At 49.5% G+C, this 21,942-nt stretch overlaps 1 protein-coding gene across 4 annotated transcripts in view; it reads left to right on the top strand.

Annotated features, from left to right (window-relative positions):
• The window catches only part of tei (teiresias), a 121,662-nt gene that overhangs the window by 47,709 nt on the left and 52,011 nt on the right, over positions 1-21,942 (top strand). For 2 of the 4 annotated variants that reach the window (XM_069307631.1, XM_069307628.1), the window contains exon 2: positions 13,986-14,039. The exons of 1 other annotated variant lie outside the window; for it this stretch is intronic. The gene's annotated coding sequence lies outside the window, so the exon portion shown is untranslated. Of the gene's footprint in view, positions 1-5,247; positions 5,349-13,985; positions 14,040-21,942 lie in introns of all 4 variants that reach the window. One more of the 4 variants, XM_069307630.1, reaches the window with a different exon arrangement.

Below are 21,942 nucleotides of genomic sequence, written 5' to 3'. Positions count from 1 at the left end.
TACACAATATACGGTCTTGATATTGCTAAACTAGCTAACAGACAGACAGACAAACTTTGACTCTCTCTCTCTCTTCCCAACCCGAGAGAGAGAGAGAGAGAGAGAGCGAGCGCACAAACGCGAGCTCGTCACACTTTTTTCAATTAAAAAAAAAGGTACAGTATATCGGGTTCCCAGAAATTGTATACGTTAATCCACATTAAAAATAAACCTGACACCGTCATATCTATAACCACTACCATCACTCCTCTGCCTCCACCTGTCCCACTACCACTAGTGTGCCACCACTCCCCCACTACCACTATTCTGGAATATGCAGCACCAGCATGGAAACCCTACCATAATTTTAAATCATAATTGGAAAAGTACAAAGGTTTGCAACAAGATTGGGACCAGAGCCAACAGGGTTGAGCTATGAGAAACAGAAGGGATATGACCACAACGTACTAGATACAGAGGAGGGGAATAGACAAGATGGACAACGATAGTCTCTTCAAATTGTAGGAATGTAGGACAAGAGGAAACAGGTGGAAGCCACCTCCATCCACAACTTTTAAAGCCAGATTCGACAACCAATTTGAACGTCAGAATAGTTATATTGTAAGGCAACAGGTGCAACAAGGCCAGTAGGTAGAATATGAAGAACCAGCTCTCACTCCTCCGTAGTCTGTGATAGGTAAACATTGCCTTAAATGCACATAAAAATGACCCTCTTTCCTATATATGAATTTTTGTACTTGCAACCCTGGATAGATTCCTCTTTAGGGCTATGATATAATGGCTGAAGCCTGAGGTGTACCAAGCTCGCTGACAGAAGTCCGTATGACAGAAAGAACACTTGAAAGAACACTTGAAAGAACACTTGAAAGAACACTTGAAAGAACACTTTAAAAAACACTCGAGATATTAACTCCCGGCATGGCGATAATAGACCTTACACGCAGAAATCACAATACCGTGATGCCTCAAATGAACAAATCCACAAGGGCCGTGACGAGGATTCGAACCTACATCCGAGAACATCCCAGACGCTGCTCTCGGACGTAGGTTCGAATCCTCGCCACGGCCCTTGTGGATTTGTTCATAACAGACCTTCATAGTATGGGGTAAAGTTTGGGACCTGGAGTCAGTTTAGATACATAGTTGTATGAGTATGGGGGAGGGCAAGTTACGCCCTCCTGGCCCAGTAGCTGCCTCACGCTTTTATATTAACACACAAAAACTTCAAAACTTCGCCTACAAATTTAATTTAAAGTTATTTAGAGCTAAAGTTAAGCGACCCAGACGTTATCTGTATGGAGCAGCGTAATATTGTGAAATATTAGTGAACTGAATTAGGAAATTATGAGGTGAAGTGTTTGAGAATCACGGAAAAGACCTGGTGTGTGTGTGTGTATATATATATATATATATATATATATATATATATATATATATATATATATATATATATATATATATATATATATATATATATATATATATTTATTTATTTATTTATTTATTTATTTTGAAGGAATCCACTTAAAAATAGAACAACCTACTATGAATACCCAAATTGCGGAACTATTTACTCTACCCACCATGAGGGTAAGAACAAGACCGGAACATAACGATGCCAACACACTGCTCAACATAATAGGCCTATTATACCTGATTAATCATTGTATGTGCTTCGTCCCCTATTTACCCTCCTGCCTTTTCCTTTATTCTACTTGTTTCTTTCACCTGACCCCGTACTGGTATAAATCTAACGAGATCTGTAATTTCTTATCACTTGAGAAAGAACCATGTAGGTTCGAAACGTTGTGCAATTGTTTAATAAGTGTAATGCATTATATATATAATACTGTATATATAATATGGGATCAGATAGAGATAGAGATGGGGAGGAAGAGTGGCTCCTTGCTGTCGTTGTTCACTTTCCAGTGTGAGACGAGTGTGTGGAGTGGGATAAAAATAAGCATGTTGTGTCAGGATGGCAACCTCCTCCCCTAAGCCTCCAGATGGCACCACCACCACTCACTAAACGGCACCCTGACTCCCAGCTGGTGCTTACCTCCTCCCCCCCCTAGTAGACATGCCTTCCCCCCCCTCCCCCCGCCTCATCCCCAAAGAGTACCTCAGCCCTAAGCTCGCGCCCAAGCTGATAGTCCCTCCTTAAAGCTTGCTGCTCAGCTCTCATTCTACTTTATCTTAGTTAACATTTTTCTTAGGCAAATGTTTCCTGCAAGAAAACTGTACCTGGATTTCCGGGCTCTAGTGAATTTGTGGGTCTGTTGGCCGCTCCAAGCAACAACAGCCTGTTGGACCAAGCTCTCACAAGTCAAGCCGGAGATAACGAGCAATTACAGCTGCTCTGGCCAGACCTTCTGGTTAACGGTCTGGTTAACCAGGCTCTCTGATGCTGTTAAACACGATCTGATATGGTAATCACAGCCCGCTGATCGGGTACCGTTTGGAGATGTTTTAATAATATCTAATTTTTAGTGAATTCTAAGATTATGTAATGGCTCTTGATTTCAAATGGGAAAAGACTATTTTAAGGAGCACCTGCCATAACAAATCACTCGATATTCTTAAGAACACGTACATTAAAACACTCCACTCCTTGCTGTTAAGAACACCTACTACTAAACACACTCCTTGCTATCCTTAGGATATTTAAGAATAGACTTTAGTTAAGGTTAGGTAAGATTTGTTAAGGTTACGCTACGTTTGGTGGCTGGCTACTGGGAGAAACTGCTTGAAGGGAGTCGCTCCGAGTGGCTGGTTTTTGGCACTTTAAACCAGGGTTTATTTAGGAGAGTAGAAAAACATTACCGAGCCTGTAAGAAATAACACTTAACTCTCTCTCTCACACACATTAGAGATGAGTAATGGGAGAACGTTTGCCTGCCTTCAGAACCCCAAGGACCGCCAGGCTCAACCATGTAGGGACAAATGGCTGAATTCACACACCACACACACGCATGCACCCACGCATGCACGCACACTTCCCACGCATGCACGCACACTCCTCTCACTCAAGTGAGTGAGGGTAATTAAAATGTCCAGCTAATATTCGCGTCAGATTTTTCTTTCCTATTTTAAGCGTTGAAAATGAGAAGCTCCACAACTACGGGAAAAAGCTCTTATAACTTCACTGAAAATAAATGGGATTTTTTTTTTCACTTTTGATACGCGAGGAAACTGCAAACTTTGTGAGCTGGACCATCAATTATTTTCCAAATGCCCTCGACCAATGCTTTCAAGAGAATGAATATATATATATATATATATATATATATATATATATATATATATATATATATATATATATATATATATATATATATATATATATATATATCTGACTGAATTAACAGTTGCATATGTCCTGGGGACCATTCAGGCTTGTTCGCATATATATATATATATATATATATATATATATATATATATATATATATATAAGCGTGGGGAGGCGAGGTAAGGGTGCAGGAGAGGGCGAAGGTGATGGAAGATATAAGCATATAGGGGTTGAGGGGCAGGATACCTCTTGTTACTTCTATTTAGTCAGGTCAGGTTAATGGCCAGTCCTGCACTACTAGTGGGGTAATGTTTGTGGGGGCTGGTGGTACTCTTGTGGGGGCTGGTGGTACTCTTGTGGGGGCTGGTGGTACTCTTGTGGGGGCTGGTGGTGCTCTTGTGGGGGCTGGTGGTACTCTTGTGGGGGCTGGTGGTACTCTTGTGGGGGCTGGTGGTACTCTTGTGGGGGCTGGTGGTACTCTTGTGGGGGCTGGTGGTACTCTTGTGGGGGCTGGTGGTGCGGTTGTGGGGGCTGGTGGTGCGGTTATGGGGGCTGGTGGTGCGGTTATGGGGGCTGGTGGTGCGGTTGTGGGGGCTGGTGGTACTGTTGGAGGGCTGGTGGTACTCTTGTGGGGGCTGGTGGTACTCTTGTGGGGGCTGGTGGTGCGGTTGTGGGGGCTGGTGGTGCGGTTATGGGGGCTGGTAGTACTCTTGGAGGGCTGGTGGTACTGTTGGAAGGCTGGTGGTACTCTTGGAGGGCTGGTGGTACTGTTGGAGGGCTGGTGGTACTCTTGGAGGGCTGGTGGTGCAGTTGTGGTGTTAATGTTGCAGTTTTCATGATTGGTGGTTGGGGCTACGTATAATTTGACAAATAGATCAGTTACTAGGATAAGGTTTCAGAGGAGCTGTTGTATAACAGCTCTTAGCTTGCAGTTTTATTAAACAATATCAGCATCATTCCCAAGGAACCCTGGCCTTCGTAAAATAAAAGCGACGAAGAGAGAGAGAGAGAGAGAGAGAGAGAGAGAGATCTGGTCTTTGATGCTTGCTGCGAGTGAGAGACTTAATGTGAAGTGTTAAGTGGTATTTCTGGACGAGTCTATTGCGGGTAATGGATGCATGTAGGTCTCTCACTTTCCATTACTTATAACCTTATCGTTATCAGACTCTTATATAGGACTGGACTTTCACTCCAGCGGCCCTCGGTATTTATATATACTATAAAGTAGAAAAATAGAATAAAGATGGCAAATCTATACACACACAATTCTGGCAGATTATGCGCCATAAACACTAACCTCGGGAAGTGATATGACCCTAAAACCACGTTATATAATAGACATTTTGCTGGCATTTTTATACACACTCAAATATATATAATGTCTATCCGTCAAGGGTTGGAGGCCAGACGCTCGACGCTAGTCTCACTCAACGTTGCAGGGGGAACAATGGGTGGTAGGGGTCTTTCATAGGCGGGTTAGGGTCGGCTGCATTGTCCCTCTTTTAAGTAGAGTTGCTTTTCATTGCAACCCCCCTAGGAACTCCTATCACGTTAGAGAGACCTGAGTACTGCCTGGTACTTTTGTTGGGTAAATGTATGACATGGTGAGCAAGCACCGAATGTAGCCCGACCGGCATTCATATCCTCGTTCGTTGTTGCCAGTCAGTTGGTAGAGAAGAGTCTACCATATTACATGAGATGCAACATTTATTGAAGGTAGCAGGTGGTACAGTAGGTTAGGTTAGGTTAGGAGGAATGTATACCAGCCTCTCTCACTTTGTCTACAGTCATGACTCCTGAATCATGAGTACGTTCACTCATCGCCACTTTTGGTGCTTGTACTATAGGTTAATAACATGTCAATGCTAAGAACCTAGTAAAAAAAAACTCAAACATGTACCTAGGAGTTAATAGACTGTTATGGGTCGCATCCTTTATTTTTTTTTTACTTGTAGGACCTAGATGACCATCGTAGGCTTCTTGTCCCCGATAAGGAGAAACCATTATGGTGTTTAATGAGACTGCCGGCCGGCCGGACCAACACATTTATCTGAAGGTAAGCTCTTCTCCGGGAAAAATCTTGAGGCCACATAGCGATATTGCCATTATTATAAAGCAGGGCTGCCTCTTCAGTGGCATACTGGCCCAGGTGGACAACATCCTGGCTAGCTAGTCCACTACGGGCTCACCATACCCCGTGCTACTTGGGAACTTTGGTTCCCAGTGGCTGAATCTTAAACACCCACCAGCACCTCGATGGCCAGCCTCCCACCAAGACAAATTTACACATCTTCAGTCGTAACAACTGTGAAAACTTTCCAAAGAAGTGGGTAAGTTTGTGCTGGAGTTACCAGACCAGCCTGGTTGTGATGGTTATGTAGGCAATCATCCTTCATCTGGCAGTGAAGACAAACGTCTCACTTCCCAGGCCATCATCAGGCAAGGTTGCCGGAGTAGGACAACTCTGGAAATCATCAGTAGGTAAAAGTTATTACACGGACTATGCAGGCGATGAGTCACAATAACGTGGCTAAAGTATGTTGACCAGACCACACACTAGAAGGTGAGGGGACGACGACGTTTCGGTCCGTCCTGGACCATTCTCAAGACAATCGACTTGAGAATGGTCCAGGACGGACCGAAACGTCATCGTCCCTTCACCTTCTAGTGTGTGGTCTGGTCAACAATACACGAACTACTAAGCAGAAACATGACAAGAGTAATAACAGGGAGTTTCAATGTCCACTACCTAACACTCTTCAATTGTCGTGTATTACAAATACATTTCTAGGAAAGAAAAGACTTTTAATGTAATAAGAACCGGAAATCTAAGCTTACAGGGACACCTTCAAGTCATATATTTCAGGAAATAACAGAGAAAACCCCCGAGTTAATGTTAAGCGAAACTGACTTATTCCGGCGTAGAGTTACAGGAAGCAACACCCTTGGCTCGGACCCCATCCCAGCTGCAGACAGCTCCCTTCACCACCCCTAACACCACACACATCCTCAATTACATTGCTCAGAATTGACTTATAATGCTCTAGTTTCTGGGCAATTTCCGGACCATCCAGCTTGAGCACCATCTCAGGCTTTGGACCACACTGCGGCCCCCCACAACACACACCCACATTCATGAAGGCGACAAATGCTACCGGTAACGAACAGGGACCCACAGTCACCCAGCACAACACAACAACATCCACCGAGAAATAAGAGAAAGCGAGGACATGTGTCCTCATGACAGTCAATTCAGAAGACTCGTACATAACTTGGTTGGGTTAGCCTTTAACTAGGAGGCGCGCGCGCGCGCACACCAGAGCCCTGACACACCCTGGGGAGGGAGGCCACGGCCCTGGTGGCCTCTCCTGCGTGGAAGATGGTACATTGAGGCACTTACAGACAGGTCAACTACGACAAGACAGGCCATTCAGACCTCTTGTAGTATATCATACTATTGCTAAGCTCAAGAATAACTTTCAATACTTCCTTCACAACCCCCTTCCTCCCCAGCACATCTTGGACGAGAGCTAGTTCTCTCTCTCTCTTTCTTTTTCTTTCTTTCGCTCTTTCTTTCTCTCCGCCCCCCCCCCCAACTCAGACGTATTATAGTTGCCTGCCCTACATGTTCCCCTGACGTGTGTGTGGCCAGCAACTTTTGACAAGACAGCTTCACTACGCATCTCCACAACTTTTCCTGTGTGTTCTCTCTCCATGCTGAGCCTGATATATATCCTGAGCTTATGGGGTCTTACCCTCCCCCGAGACCCAGCTGGCCTCCCACACACACACACACCCCTCCTGGCCACCACCATCCCTCCCACACGCCTCCCTGGCCACCCCCACCCCTCCCACACGCCTCCCTGGCCACCTCCACCCCTCCCACACGCCCCCTGGCCACCTCCACCCCTCCCACACGCCTCCCTGGCCACCTCCACCCCTCCCACACACACACACACGCCCCCCCTGGCCACCCCCACCCCTCCCACACGCCCCCTGGCCACCTCCACCCCTCCCACACACCTCCCTGGCCACCTCCACCCCTCCCACACGCCCCCTGGCCACCTCCACCCCTCCCACACGCCCCCCTGGCCACCTCCACCCCTCCCACACGCCTCCCTGGCCACCCCCGCCCTCCCACACGCCTCCCTGGCTACCCCCACCCCTCCCACACGCCTCCCTGGCCACCCCCACCCCTCCCACACGCCTTCCTGGCCACCCCCGCCCCTCCCACACGCCTTCCTGGCCACCCCCGCCCCTCCCACACGCCTTCCTGGCCACCCCCGCCCCTCCCACACGCCTTCCTGGCCACCCCCGCCCCTCCCACACGCCCCCTCTGGCCACCGCCACCCCTTCCACACGCCCCCTGGCCACCTCCACCCCTCCCACACGCCTCCCTGGCCACCACCACCCCTCCCACACGCCCCCTGGCCACCTCCACCCCTCCCACACGCCTCCCTGGCCACCTCCACCCCTCCCACACACACACACACGCCCCCCCTGGCCATCACCACCCCTCCCACACGCCCCCTGGCCACCTCCACCCCTCCCACACGCCTCCCTGGCCACCTCCACCCCTCCCACACACACACACACGCCCCCCCCTGGCCACCCCCACCCCTCCCACACGCCCCCTGGCCACCTCCACCCCTCCCACACGCCTCCCTGGCCACCTCCACCCCTCCCACACGCCCCCTGGTCACCTCCACCCCTCCCACACGCCCCCCTGGCCACCTCCACCCCTCCCACACGCCTCCCTGGCCACCCCCGCCCCTCCCACACGCCTCCCTGGCCACCCCCACCCCTCCCACACGCCTCCCTGGCCACCCCCACCCCTCCCACACGCCCCCCTGGCCACCACCACCCCTCCGACACGCCTCCCTGGCCACCTCCACCCCTCCCACACGCCTTCCTGGCCACCCCCGCCCCTCCCACACGCCTTCCTGGCCACCCCCACCCCTCCCACACGCCTCCCTGGCCACCCCCGCCCCTCCCACACGCCTTCCTGGCCACCCCCACCCCTCCCACACGCCTCCCTGGCCACCCCCACCCCTCCTACACGCCTTCCTGGCCACCACCACCCCTCCCACACGCCTTCCTGGCCACCCCCGCCCCTCCCACACGCCTTCCTGGCCACCCCCGCCCCTCCCACACGCCTTCCTGGCCACCCCCACCCCTCCCACACGCCCCCTGGCCACCTCCACCCCTCCCACACGCCCCCTGGCCACCTCCACCCCTCCCACACGCCTCCCTGGCCACCTCCACCCCTCCCACACGCCTTCCTGGCCACCCCCGCCCCTCCCACACGCCTTCCTGGCCACCCCCACCCCTCCCACACGCCTCCCTGGCCACCCCCGCCCCTCCCACACGCCTTCCTGGCCACCCCCACCCCTCCCACACGCCTCCCTGGCCACCCCCACCCCTCCTACACGCCTTCCTGGCCACCACCACCCCTCCCACACGCCTTCCTGGCCACCCCCGCCCCTCCCACACGCCTTCCTGGCCACCCCCGCCCCTCCCACACGCCTCCCTGGCCACCCCCACCCCTCCTACACGCCTTCCTGGCCACCACCACCCCTCCCACACGCCTTCCTGGCCACCCCCGCCCCTCCCACATGCCTTCCTGGCCACCCCCGCCCCTCCCACACGCCTTCCTGGCCACCCCCACCCCTCCCACACGCCCCCTGGCCACCTCCACCCCTCCCACACGCCCCCTGGCCACCTCCACCCCTCCCACACGCCTCCCTGGCCACCCCCGCCCCTCCCACACGCCTCCCTGGCCACCACCACCCCTCCCACACGCCTCCCTGTCCACCCACGCCCCTCCCACACGCCTCCCTGGCCACCACCACCCCTCCCACACGCCTCCCTGGCCACCACCACCCCTCCCACACGCCTCCCTGGCCACCCCCGCCCCTCCCACACGCCTCCCTGGCCACCTCCACCCTTCCCACACGCCACCCTGTCCACCCACGCCCCTCCCACACGCCTCCCTGGCCTCCCCCCCCCACACACACCATTCATCCAGAAGCTCATTCAACATAATGCATGTTAATTTTCTCAGTAGTGAGAGATTACGTGGCCGGGCACATGGCCCCTCCCCCCCCCCCTCTTGTCTCTGGCAGTCCACAGTTACTGGTTCACTGTACTCACTGTTCACAGTCGTCCCTGGTTACTCTCTCCACCCTGGCTCTACACGGCTTCCTGCGTGTACTGCCCTTCACATGTTGGCTAAGGTACTGTCTTGGTTTTACCTCTTACTCTCTGGTATATCACCTCTCACTTTCCTACTCTTTTCTCTCTCTCTCTCTCTCTCTCTCTCTCTCTCTCTCTCTCTCTCTCTCTCTCCCTCTCCCTCTCTCTCTCTCTCTCTCTCTCTCTCTCTCCCTCTCCCTCTCCCTCTCCCTCTCCCCCCCCCTCTCTCTCTCTCTCTCTCTCTCTCCCCCCCCTCTCTCTCTCTCTCTCTCTCTCTCTCTCTCTCTCTCTCTCTCTCTCTCTCTCTCTCTCTCTCTCTCTCTCTCTCCCTCTCCCTCTCCCTCTCTCTCTCTCTCTCTCTCTCTCCCTCTCCCTCTCCCTCTCCCCCCCCCTCTCTCTCTCTCTCTCTCTCTCTCCCCCCCTCTCTCTCTCTCTCTCTCTCTCTCTCTCTCTCTCTCTCTCTCTCTCTCTCTCTCTCTCTCTCTCTCTCTCTCTCTCTCTCTCTCTCTCTTGCCCTTCTCTTAATCTTTGTTATCTATCTCTCTCCCATTTTTTTTTTACCCTTGTGTCGTACCTCAGATACCCGTTTTGGCCTTGTTATCCCTCTGTTTATTTTTTTCCATTCTCTTTTCCTTCTCTTATTCTGTTTACCTTCTCTTACCCTCTGTTTGCTCCTCTCTTACCCCCACTGTTCACCCCTTCACCCTTCTGTTTACCTGCTGTTATCCCTCTGTTTACCTTTCCCTAACCCAGTGTTTACCTTCTAATACCCCCCCCCCTCGCTTTACCTTTTGATACCCCTCTGTTTACATGTCTTCCTCCTCTCATTTCCCTCTGATGTTCATTTTTACCCTTCAGTTTACCTTCCGTTACCCTTTCTTACCTCTGTTTTAACCTTCTCTTGCCTCTGTTACCTGGACCCTCTCTCTCTACCCCTCTTGTAGAGGGGAGGTAGAGAGAGGTCTCTCTACCCTCTGTTTTATAGAGGAGAGGTAGAGAGGGGTCTCTCTACTCCTGTCTTATAGAGGAGAGGTAGAGAGGGGTCTCTCTACCCCTCTCTTGTAGAGAGGTGTCTCTCTACCCCTCTCTTGTAGAGGGGAGGAAGAGAGCCGCCGCCTCTACTCTCTCCTCTTATAGAGAGAGCACATTTTGAGAGTCGCGGGACGGTGTGTGATAACCGTGCTCCCTTGCTCATAACTTTGCTCTTAACTATATTGTTTGTCCTTGTAGTGGAAGTATTGTGAAGGGTGGTGAAGGAGGGATCTTACTGACCTAGGCCTACTGGCTGCTGCCGTGTGATGTTGGTGATCTAGGCCTACTGGCTGCTGCCGTGTGATGTTGGTGATCTAGGCCTACTGGATGCTGCCGTGTGATGTTGGTGATCTAGGCCTACTGGATGCTGCCGTGTGATGTTGGTGATCTAGGCCTACTGGCTGCTGCCGTGTGATGTTGGTGATCTAGGCCTACTGGCTGCTGCCGTGTGATGTTGGTGATCTAGGCCTACTGGCTGCTGCCATGTGATGTTGGTGATCTAGGCCTACTGGATGCTGCCGTGTGATCGCTATTGATCTAGGCCTACTGAATGCTGCCGTGTGATCGCTACTGATCTAGGCCTACTGACTGCTGCCGTGTGATACTGATGTAGGCCTACTGGATGCTACCGTGTGATGTTACTGATCTAAGCCTACTAACTAGAGACCTCCCCCCCCCCCTCTAACTATAAACAAATATTACCGTACTATAATTTTAACAAGTTTCATTTTTAACAGTTTGGTAAACTCCGTTAAGAATGCAACGTATTGGGGTGTGAAAGATGGGTTGACCCTAGGGGGGGGCCCTCCGCCCCCCCTCCCCTCATCTAAGGGCCCACATCACTTGACCCACATGCCCCCCGACCTTAGGGTCCCCTGATGCTGCCCCCCCCCCCCACACACACACATGAAGCACCTGGCGCTTGTTAAGGTCTAGCCGTGTAATTGGCCATTACAACAGCTCTTGCTCCTCCTCCTCCTCCTTCTCCTCCTCCATGTTAGTCTCCACTATTTTTATCCGCCCCTTCTCCAATCTATTTTTATTTTGGATCGAAAATGCTCGTTTACTTGTTTACTATTTCGTTGTTTTTGGTCCTATGAATGCTGGTGCTTTTATTATTATATTCATTGACTACTACTGCTCGTTAGTATTAATAAAGTAATCCAGGCCGCCATACTTGCTTGCCTGTGTTTGACCAACCTTGTAAGTCACTATATTACGCCGAAATTACATATAGAAGTTTGAATGAAAATACACGTTTTTGTGTATCGAGATCCAGGAAGTGTTTGTACCTGTATCTTTTTTTTTTTTTTTTATTAAGTTATGAGGTACATCTGCATTAGTGCAGCTACCCTAGACTATATGAAGTGGAGTACAGTGTGTCAAAAAAAGCTAACTAGGTGATGCTATAAAATCCCCATCACACAGGATGGTTAGTCATACAGAGACATGTGATAGGCGGTCTGCACTGGCAGACTCCGGATGCATTTTGAGGATATCAACAACACAAGATTGAATAAGGTAGCAGTGGTAATACAAGTCCCCATCTCGCAGGATGGTTAGTCATACAGGGCCATGTGTTTAATAGCCTGCACTGGCAAATTTTGGGTATACTGTGAGGATATCTTCAAGAATACGAGAGTGAATAAAGTAATTGCAAAGCTCCAGGTACCTCATGCCAACTGGTCTGAAAGGTCTAATAACTGGGCATTCAGTGATGTAGTGCGGGAGATCATGCCGTAGTTCCTGCTCACAGAGTTTGCAACTGGAGTGCTCAGGATTGGGAGACCCGTCACCTGCAGCCACCTGCCACAGGTAACGGTAACCCAACCTGATCCTTGCAACCACTGTGTCGCACAGTCTAGTGGACGTTTTGTGCTGTCCATAGATGTAGGTTTCAGATCTGAACAAATCATAGCTTTTTATACTAGTACTTTCAGGTCGTTGGGAGTCAGTAAGTTCTTTCCTATCAGATCTGAATGTTTGGACCAATACAGTTTTGACAGCAGAGATGGGGATACCTAGATCTAATTCAACTTCAAACTTGTTACACGCTAGTTTGGCTGCAATGTCTGTCTCATTATGATGGGTTATATTTATGTGTGAGGGTATCCATACAAAGGAGATTCGAGACCCTTTACTCTGTGCATCAATTAGGTCATTTATAATTGGGAGTATTAGGTTCTTGCTGTCGATCTTCCAAGAGAAGTTTTCGATTGCTTGAAGAGCAGACTTTGAATCGCAGAATATTATTCCTCCTCCAATATTTTTTAATGTGCTGGTTGCTAAATGTAATGCTAGTGTTACATTATGCGTGGAAAACTCTACGGTGTTAGGACTCCTACTTACACTATCTGTGTCTGGGCCCAGCTGAGTAGACTCACACGGTCTATCTTCTCGCTCTGCCGGTCGGAACGTTCACTACTTGATGTCCGAACACCGGATTATGTATGTATATATGTATGTGTGTATGTATGTATGTGTGTGTGTATAATGTATGGATGTACTCGCCTAGCCGTGCTTGCAGGATCGAATCTTTTAAGCCCAGCCTTTCGGCTAATCAGTTGTTAAATGCAACCCCCATGCCCTCATATCCCAACTCCATGCCCTCATATTCCCAACTCCATGCCCTCATATCCCAACCCCATGCCCTCATATCCCAACCCCATGCCCTCATATCCCAACCCCATGCCCTCATATCCCAACCCCATGCCCTCATATCCCAACCCCATGCCCTCATATTCCCAACTCCATGCCCTCATATCCCAACTCCATGCCCTCATATCCCAACTCCATGCCCTCATATCCCAACCCCATGCCCTCATATCCCAACCCCATGCCCTCATATCCCAACCCCATGCCCTCATATCCCAACCCCATGCCCTCATATCCCAACCCCATGCCCTCATATCCCAACTCCATGCCCTCACATCCCAACCCCATGCCCTCATATCCCAACTCCATGCCCTCACATCCCAACCCCATGCCCTCATATCCCAACTCCATGCCCTCATATCCCCTGTAAACAGGATCTCTATACAGTATATGATCATCTGCAAGATGTTTAGGTCTGAGGCGAGATTGTGAAGAAGCAAGTCACGCCAGTAGTCGGCCCATATAACGCAGAGGACGCTAAGAACAGTTCTGTGGTTATGGTCAGTAATGGTAGTCTGTAATGATCCGGAATCATCATGATGATGGTAGATCATGGTTGTTTATTGAAGGTGAAGGGAGAGAGATGAGCAACCGTACAGGGAAGTCATATAAATACCTGCCTTAATGAATCCAATTTAATTAAGATGATGCTTCCTCAACGAACGTCTCTCTCTCTCTCTCTCTCTCTCTCTCTCTCTCTCTCTCTCTCTCTCTCTCTCTCTCTCTCTCTCTCTCTCTCTCTCTCTCTCTCTTTCTCTCTCTGAAGCAGCATCATGGCCAGATCATTAATGACACCATCTCCCCTCCACAGGGATGCTGGGGTAGCGGATCTCATCCCCTCACGCCCCCGGAATGATCAAATAAGGTAAGGCGGGGATGGTCTTTATGGTCCTCTGTACGTGCTGATGTACGTGGGTGTGGTCCCCAGTATTATACTCTACGTGCTGATGTACGTGGGTGTGGTCCCCAGTATTATACTCTACGTGCTGATGTTCGTAGGTGTGGTCCAATTAATGTGTTCTGTACGTGGCGATATGCGTGGTGAAGGTCCTTACATTGTTGTGTACTTGGTGTTTATCCTTACTGTGTTGTGTACGTGGTGCAGTTCCTTACACCACCGTGTACGTAGTGCAGTTCCTTACACCACCGTGTACGTGGTGCAGTTCCTTACACCACCGTGTACGTGAGGCAGGTCCCCATACCACACACAGCTGTGTAATGCTTCTTCATATCTATACAAAATACTGTTTAAACTTCACCCTGGAGAGAGATGTGTGTCGTGTGACCCAGCCAGCAGTAGTCAACACTGGATACAATGACCAGGTGACGGCCAAACATGTTACTACCAGCCACAGTAACCCAACCTCGACCCGTAGTGACTTTGACCTCTGACCTTCATTGTAAAATAACGTAAAGAGGCTTGGCCCCAAGCCCGCCAAGTATTACTCGCGTCTGATTTGAACCGGCTACACTCCAGTCGTTTGAAATCCCTCATGGAAATGATTTCTGGAGAAAAATAACAGTAAGAGAGAGGAAGAGAGAGATTATGTCGATGTTCGTAGAATATATCACATGGGGACGTAATGGATAATGTTTTTTATATGCGCGTCTAAGGAGGTTCCCCCGCTGGCCTCGTGTTTGTGTCTAGGTCTGAGCTGTAATCAAAGGCACTCTTGCCTTCCATTAGCTTCCGTGGAACTTATTACTCAAACTCATCGGTTTCGCGCACGATTTAATTAGTTGTTGCACTCGAAGTCTGTTTCAGTTGGACTTCCGCGCGAGGGAGAACTCTGGTAGAGTGTGTGAGTGTGTCTAGTTGTATTCGCCTAGTTGTGCTTGCGGGGGGTTGAGCTCTGCTCTTTCGTCCCGCCTCTCAACTGTCAATCAATCAACGATCTTGTTGTTCACACACACACCAGGAAGCAGCTCGTAACAGCTGTCTAACTCCCAAGTACCTATTTACTGCTAGGTAACAGGGGCATCAAGGTGACAGAAACTGTCCATTTGTTTTCCGTCATCGCCGGGGATCGAATCCCGGTCCCCCAGGATTACGAGTCCTGAGTGCTACCTACTTAGCCACGAGGCGCCGTGTGTGTGTGTGTGTGTGTGTGTGTGTGTGTGTGTGTGTGTGTGTGTGTGTGTGTGTGTGTGTGTGTGTGTGTGTGTGTACTCACCTGGTTGTACTCACCTAGTTGTGTTTGCGGGGGTTGAGCTCTGGCTCTTTGGTCCCGCCTCTCAACCGTCAATCAACAGGTGTACAGATTCCTGAGCCTACTGGGCTCTATCATATCTACACTTGAAACTGTGTATGGAGTCAGCCTCCACCACATCACTTCCTAGTGCATTCCATTTGTCAACCACTCTGACACTAAAAAAGTGTGTGTGTGTGTGTGTGTGTGTGTGTGTGTGTGTGTGTGTGTGTGTGTGTGTGTGTGTGTGTGTGTGTGTGTGTGTGTGTGTTTGTGTGAAAATCCTGGTACACGTGAAGGTTAATATATACAAGTACCATCCAAGCTAACACTAACAAGTACCATCCAAGCTAACACTAACAGGTTCTCATGTCCAGCACTGAGTCACGCTAATTGTTGAGGAGTATTTTCCAGCACTTGTATATATGACTGTAATCACCAGAGTGGGGGGGGGGGCAGGAGCCAGGCGTGCCCTCACTCCACACTTTACCAATTAACAACAGTTAACTACATTTTGTGGGGTGGTTTATGTCTTATGTGAAACGTTAAGGTGAATTTTCTGGGGTACTTGGTGAGCGGTTCGTCCTCTGGGGTACTTGGTGAGTGGTTCGTCGTCTGGGGTACTTGATGTGTGGTTCGTTCAACGGTTCGTTCAGCGACGTCTTCCTCTGGTCGAGAGGAAGACGTCGGTGTGGTGCTAATACGTCTCCCTGACGATCGTTGATTAACACAAACCACTGGGTTTGTACCACCTTTGAATACGACCACTTGTCTTAGAGTGGTCAACTTGAGAATGGTCCAGGACGGACCGAAACGTCGTCGTCGTCCCCTCACTTTCTAGTGTGTGGTCTGGTCAACACTTGTCTTAGTATTGGTAAGGGCTGGATGTGGATAATGCAGTGTTGCTAATAGTCCAAGCGGTTATTCAGGCTCCCGCTAACTTGTGTCGACTGCAGAAACTACTAGGATAATGGACCGTGTATCACACGGGCCACTATAGTAGTGCAGTAACTTCCCCCTCCCTCTACACGGGACAGCAATTCAGACTATCTTGTCAGGTTTCTAAACCATTCTTCGTAACGTCGTATCGAGCTTGCTGGGAGTGGGTTCTCTGGTATTCGTGATTCAGTTAGGTATTGCTGCCGTTCATAACTTGAGTCGCGCGTACGTACTTACTCTAATGGCAGGAGAGCACCAAGGTTGAGCACCCATACTGCAGACACACAAATCACAATAGCGTGATACATCAAACGAACCTGTATTGGAGTAAGGGCGAGGAGGTAGAACAACGTGCTGATAAAGCCCGGGTACATAGGGGGGGAGTTGTGTAAAACCCTGGTTTGTGTCTCGGAGAGGCTGCAGGATCCGTGTGAGAGCAGTAGGACTCCCGGTTGCAATTCTTTTAATCATGTCGTGGCGTAATAGACTAAGGCGCGTCTGGGATCATCTCGGACGTAGGTTCGAACCCTCATCAAGGCCCTTGTGGATTTGTTCATACTGCATGTTGAGGACAGTCTGCCGTCCAATCCCGAGCAGTGTAGCCGGCGTGTGACCTGGGGCGTCTACGCCCATTGGTCACTCAAGGTCATGTGACCTATGAGGCTTCAACGTGGTTTCAGACGAGTCCTGTCTGGCAAACCTGTTGGATTTACATGAAAATTAAAACATGAAAATATATCGGCGAATAAAATAAAGACTGATGAGAGGAATCGGAGCCAAGTAGGAGAGCAAATGGTTCAGGTAGACGCGAAAATTGTAGGGAAGAGAAGGGAACTATCAGGAGAGAGTGCAAAGCCACGACGACTATATACCACTGGGAAGGGGTCAGGATAAGGATTTGGGATGGGACGGGGGAAAGGAATGGTGCCCAACCACTTGTGGACGGTCGGGGATTGAAGACCTGCATGACGCGAGACCGTCGCTCTACCGTCCAGTCCAAATGGTTGGGCAAATGATGATGAGATTTGGGAGAGCGTTGAGGAAGCCACATGCAGCGTTTAAGATAATGGAGAAGCCAATTCTTGAGTCATAAAAAAACATAGACATAACCCCAAGTCCTCAGAGGCACATAGTTAACAAGATAACATCAGCGTTGTGTGAAACGCTGACCAACATTCGCCTAACTTTTAAAGAACCTGAGCAAAGTAGCGTTCAGGTTACGCACCTGGCATGTTAGACGAGTCGTCTTTCCTGGAGAGTGTGTAGAATCTCCTGCTAAATGTAGCACATAGGGAAACTAGATCAGAGTTTCTGCTCCAGGCGGTTGCTGCAAGACTGCTCCTCAAACTTTTTACAGGTGACCAGTGAGGAAAGGCTGAGGTAGCTGGACTTCACCACCCTGGGGGAAGAGAAGGGTAAGAGGTGACATGATCACTGCATATTAGGTTCTTAGAGGCATTGATAAAGTGAACCAAATGGAAATATTTAGCACGAACAGGATTAGGACGAGAGGGTAGGTGTTATGTACACACTCACAATAACCATTGGGATGTAATAATGTCATCATTGTAAAAATAGTAAGCAAGAGAAATGAGGTAAATGGGAAGGTGGTTGAGGCGAACTATCTTGAGGTTATCTTGAGATGATTTCGGGGCTTTAGTGTCCCCGCGGCCCGGTCCTCGACCAGGCCTCCACCCCCAGGAAGCAGCCCGTGACAGCTGACTAACTCCCAGGTACCTATTTACTGCTAGGTAACAGGGGCATTTAGGGTGAAAGAAACTTTGCCCATTTGTTTCTGCCTCGTGCGGGAATCGAACCCGCGCCACAGAATTACGAGTCCTGCGCGCTATCCACCAAGCTACGAGGCCCTACGAACTGCATACATACCTTTAATAATAGGTATGATGAGACCAAGAGTGTCCCGAACCATTATACTAGACGATCGCCACGTAGGCCCAGGAGCTGAAGGTCATCCTTGAAGCACGTATAGGTGAAAACCTGGAGGGGAGTCCGTGGCTGAGGGAGAGACAAGAGACAACTATGTATAGATTGGAGACGGCGGTGACCCCCCCCCCCCCCCGACCACCACTGGAAGGTTCCACACCTCCAGATTTACCCCCCCCCCCCCCCCGACCACCACTGGAAGGTTCCACACCTCCAGACTGGAAGGTTCCACACCTCCAGACTGGAAGGTTCCACACCTCCAGATTTACCCACTCCGTAAAAAAAATATCAACTGTGTTTATCAAACCAGGAACGAACTAACCCAAGCAACCCACCTAACCTATCCAGACACACACACAACACATCAATATGACCATACTTTTATGTATACTAATACGTCACATTACAATGGATTAGTCGGCCCTGTTAAAATAATACGTATTAGATGAGAGGATCTAAAGACATTATCTTGAGATGATTTCGGGGCTTTTAGTGTCCCCGGGGCCCGGTCCACCCCCAGGAAGTAGCCCGTGACAGCTGACTAACGCCCAGGTACCTATTTTACTGCTAGGTAACAGGGGCATAGGGTGAAAGAAACTCTGCCCATTGTTTCTCGCCGGCGCCTGGGATCGAACCCAGGACCACAGGATCACAAGTCCAGCGTGCTGTCCGCTCGACTCCGGCTCCCAGGATGGGTCAGACCAGTGAGAGAGGACTCGCCAACATGTCAAGAGGAGGAAGACATGATAAAATCGTGGATAAGGGAAAGGTGAGAAAGGAAGGGGAAAGTGTTCAGGAAAAAAAGTTGGCCATGTGATACCGGATGGAAGAGAAAAGGTGGAGAGTGTGTGTGTGAGTGTGTGTGTCGTTGTTTGTAGCGGTGGAGAGAAGCTGCAGTAATGATATACAGGATAATAGTGTGCCGGTGTAGAGTTGCTGGGGAGACGAGCGACCATTGTGTCCTCTCAAGACGGGTGTGTGAGGCGACACACACACTCTCCCCCCCCCCCCCTCACCCCCCCCTCACACATTCCCCCCCTTCCTCACCCCTCATATTGTGACCAGCTCCACTGGTCTCCTCTCATCATCCTCATACACAGGCCACCACAACACAGCAGTTGCAACATCAGGATCTGCGGGTTGGTACAAGAATTCAACCAACTACGAGCCACTTAGTTTGATGAAAGGGAGCAGTAGAACAACAGAAGTACATTTGCATAGCATCAGGCTTGGATACCCATGTGCATGGGAAATAGGCTTACAGGTTCCAGAAGATAAGAGGACATGTCAGCACTGTGGAGAAATGCCCGACAAACCACTGGAACATTATCTAACACAGTGCACAGTTACAAACCCATTAAGATTTCAACAGAGCAGAAGAAGTTGTTAAACACAAGGGACAAAATCTTACTGAAGCGACCATACGAGTCATAAATACTCACACTCCGCCCAAGTAAAACAGAAACAAGCAACACTTAGTGGGCCAGCCAGAGGCTCAGGGCCCGCGCAGGAATATACCCGCAAAAAAAAATATATATATATGTACAGAGGCGGTCAGCAGCAGTGGTCGCCTGTAATGTTGATCTCCTGCGTAGTTGCAATAGTGTTGTCATTAGCGCCATCTCTTGGTAAGTGTTGGACTGTAGGCTACATGACGATCATCAGGTGTGTGTGTGTGTGTGTGTGTGTGTGTGTGTGTGTGTGTGTGTGTGTGTGTGTGTGTGTGTGTGTGTGTGTGTGTGGGGGTGTGTGTGTGTGTGTGTGTGTGTGTGTGTGGGTGTGGGTGTGTGTGCGTGTGTGTGTGTGTGTGTGTGTGTGTGTGTGTGTGGGTGTGTGTGTGTGTGTGGGTGTGTGTGTGTGGGTGTGTGTGTGTGTGTGTGTGTGTGTGTGTGTGTGTGTGTGGGTGTGTGTGTGTGTGTGTGTGTGTGTGTGTGTGTGTGTGTGTGTGTGTGGGTGTGTGTGTGTGTGGGTGTGTGTGTGTGTGTGTGTGTGTGTGTGGGTGTGTGTGTGTGTGTGTGTGTGTGTGTGTGTGTGTGTGTGTGTGTGTGTGTAGCCACCAGAACAATGTCTTGTGTGTTGGGGCCAGGCTCTCTGTCTGCATACTAACATAACCTAACCTCTCTGACCAGTCATCATGTTCTCTCTCATCAGTGATCATATTTAAGTTCTTAAGTTAAAATATTCTGGCCAGGGATATGAGCACTGTTGTCCGGGGTTACATTTGTTCTGCAGTTTGTAGCTCGTGTACAGTACCGTTGTTTACGGAATAATACCACACTTTCAAGTGTTTTATGATGACCAAATCACACACAGGAAGATGAGGAGGCGACCGTTTCGGTCCGTCCTGGACTGGAAGTACCAATCACGCTTTATCCAGCTTACAACACTGGAGGTACCAATCACGCTTTACCCAGCTTACAACACTGGAAGTACCAATCACGCTTTACCCAGCTTACAACACTGGAAATATCCTGTGGGAAAAAGAGATCATCTTAGTGCCAAAAGCAAAACCCAAAAAATGGAAGCTATGCATAATCTTTGGCAGGACTTAAATGCAGAGTTTAGCGTGTTTATAAACACAGATGAAGAAAAGTCAAACATGTTCTGCTATTGGAGCACTTTTTCTTTATGGTCTCTTCTCTATACTGAGGAATATCAGAGAGCTGTTCGGAAACTGGGAACTCAATGTGTCTGCACTCAAGATGCCTTATTTATTCCCTTAGGTAAAGCAAACTATGCGAGGAGGAGCTCTGATTACTGTGAAGATGGCTTTAAACTTAATAGTATCGTAGTATCTTTAAGTTATGTGTGAGAGGCGGAGTTACAGTTTGAGTATGAATGAGTTTGAGTATGAGTTTGAGACAAGAATGGTGAAACTGTTATTTTATTATTATTAACATCTTTATTGACAATTAATTGCAATTTTGCGTAATCTGAGGATTTAAATTAAGTCATATTAAAGTGAGGATAATGCTGGTATTCACTGTCTCACAGGACAGAGGGTCATACACTAGTCAATAGGTCTAAACTGTAGGCGGAAGCACATATATATATCATGGTTACAATCAGTGTTTTAATATATGGATATGTAAAAACAAAGGTTGACCAGACCACACACTAGAAGGTGAAAGGACGACGACGTTTCGGTCCGTCCTGGACCATTCTCAAGTCGATTGTCAACATAATTTAGCCACGTTATTGTGAGTCGTCGCCTGCATATGAAAACAACGGTATGGACGAGGGCTTGGCGACGAGTCACAGTAGTAGTAGTAGTAGTAGTAGTAGTAGTAGTAGTAGTAGTAGTAGTAGTAGTAGTAGGCATACATTAGTCTCGGGAGACTATGGAGTTGAGCTCTGGTTGTCGGCCTAGAGTGGCTTCGCCAGGACTCAAAGCCAGGGTAGGTCGATATGGAGAAGCTGCTGTTACCCAAGCAGCAGCCCCCCTTCCCCCTGTCTCTCCACCAGCCACAAGGAGCCAGCAAAAAGAGCAAGGTGGCAGCATAATTGGTATGACATGCAGGGAAGAATCAGTGGCTCTGTAAGACACAACGTGAAACATTCAATGAACACGATTCACAAAAGAATCTATGACATAACTGCAAATGTCTGCCACCAACAGTTTTCCGACGTCGTTATCTTGAGATGATTTCGGGGCTTAGCGGCCCCGCGGCCCGGTCCTCGACCAGGCCTCCTTTT

Source organism: Procambarus clarkii, chromosome 60, assembly GCF_040958095.1.
Source record: "Procambarus clarkii isolate CNS0578487 chromosome 60, FALCON_Pclarkii_2.0, whole genome shotgun sequence".
Taxonomy (NCBI): Eukaryota; Metazoa; Arthropoda; class Malacostraca; order Decapoda; family Cambaridae; genus Procambarus; species Procambarus clarkii.
The sequence above is the reverse complement of the archived record's forward strand: the minus strand, read 5'-3'. Positions and strand labels throughout refer to the sequence as shown.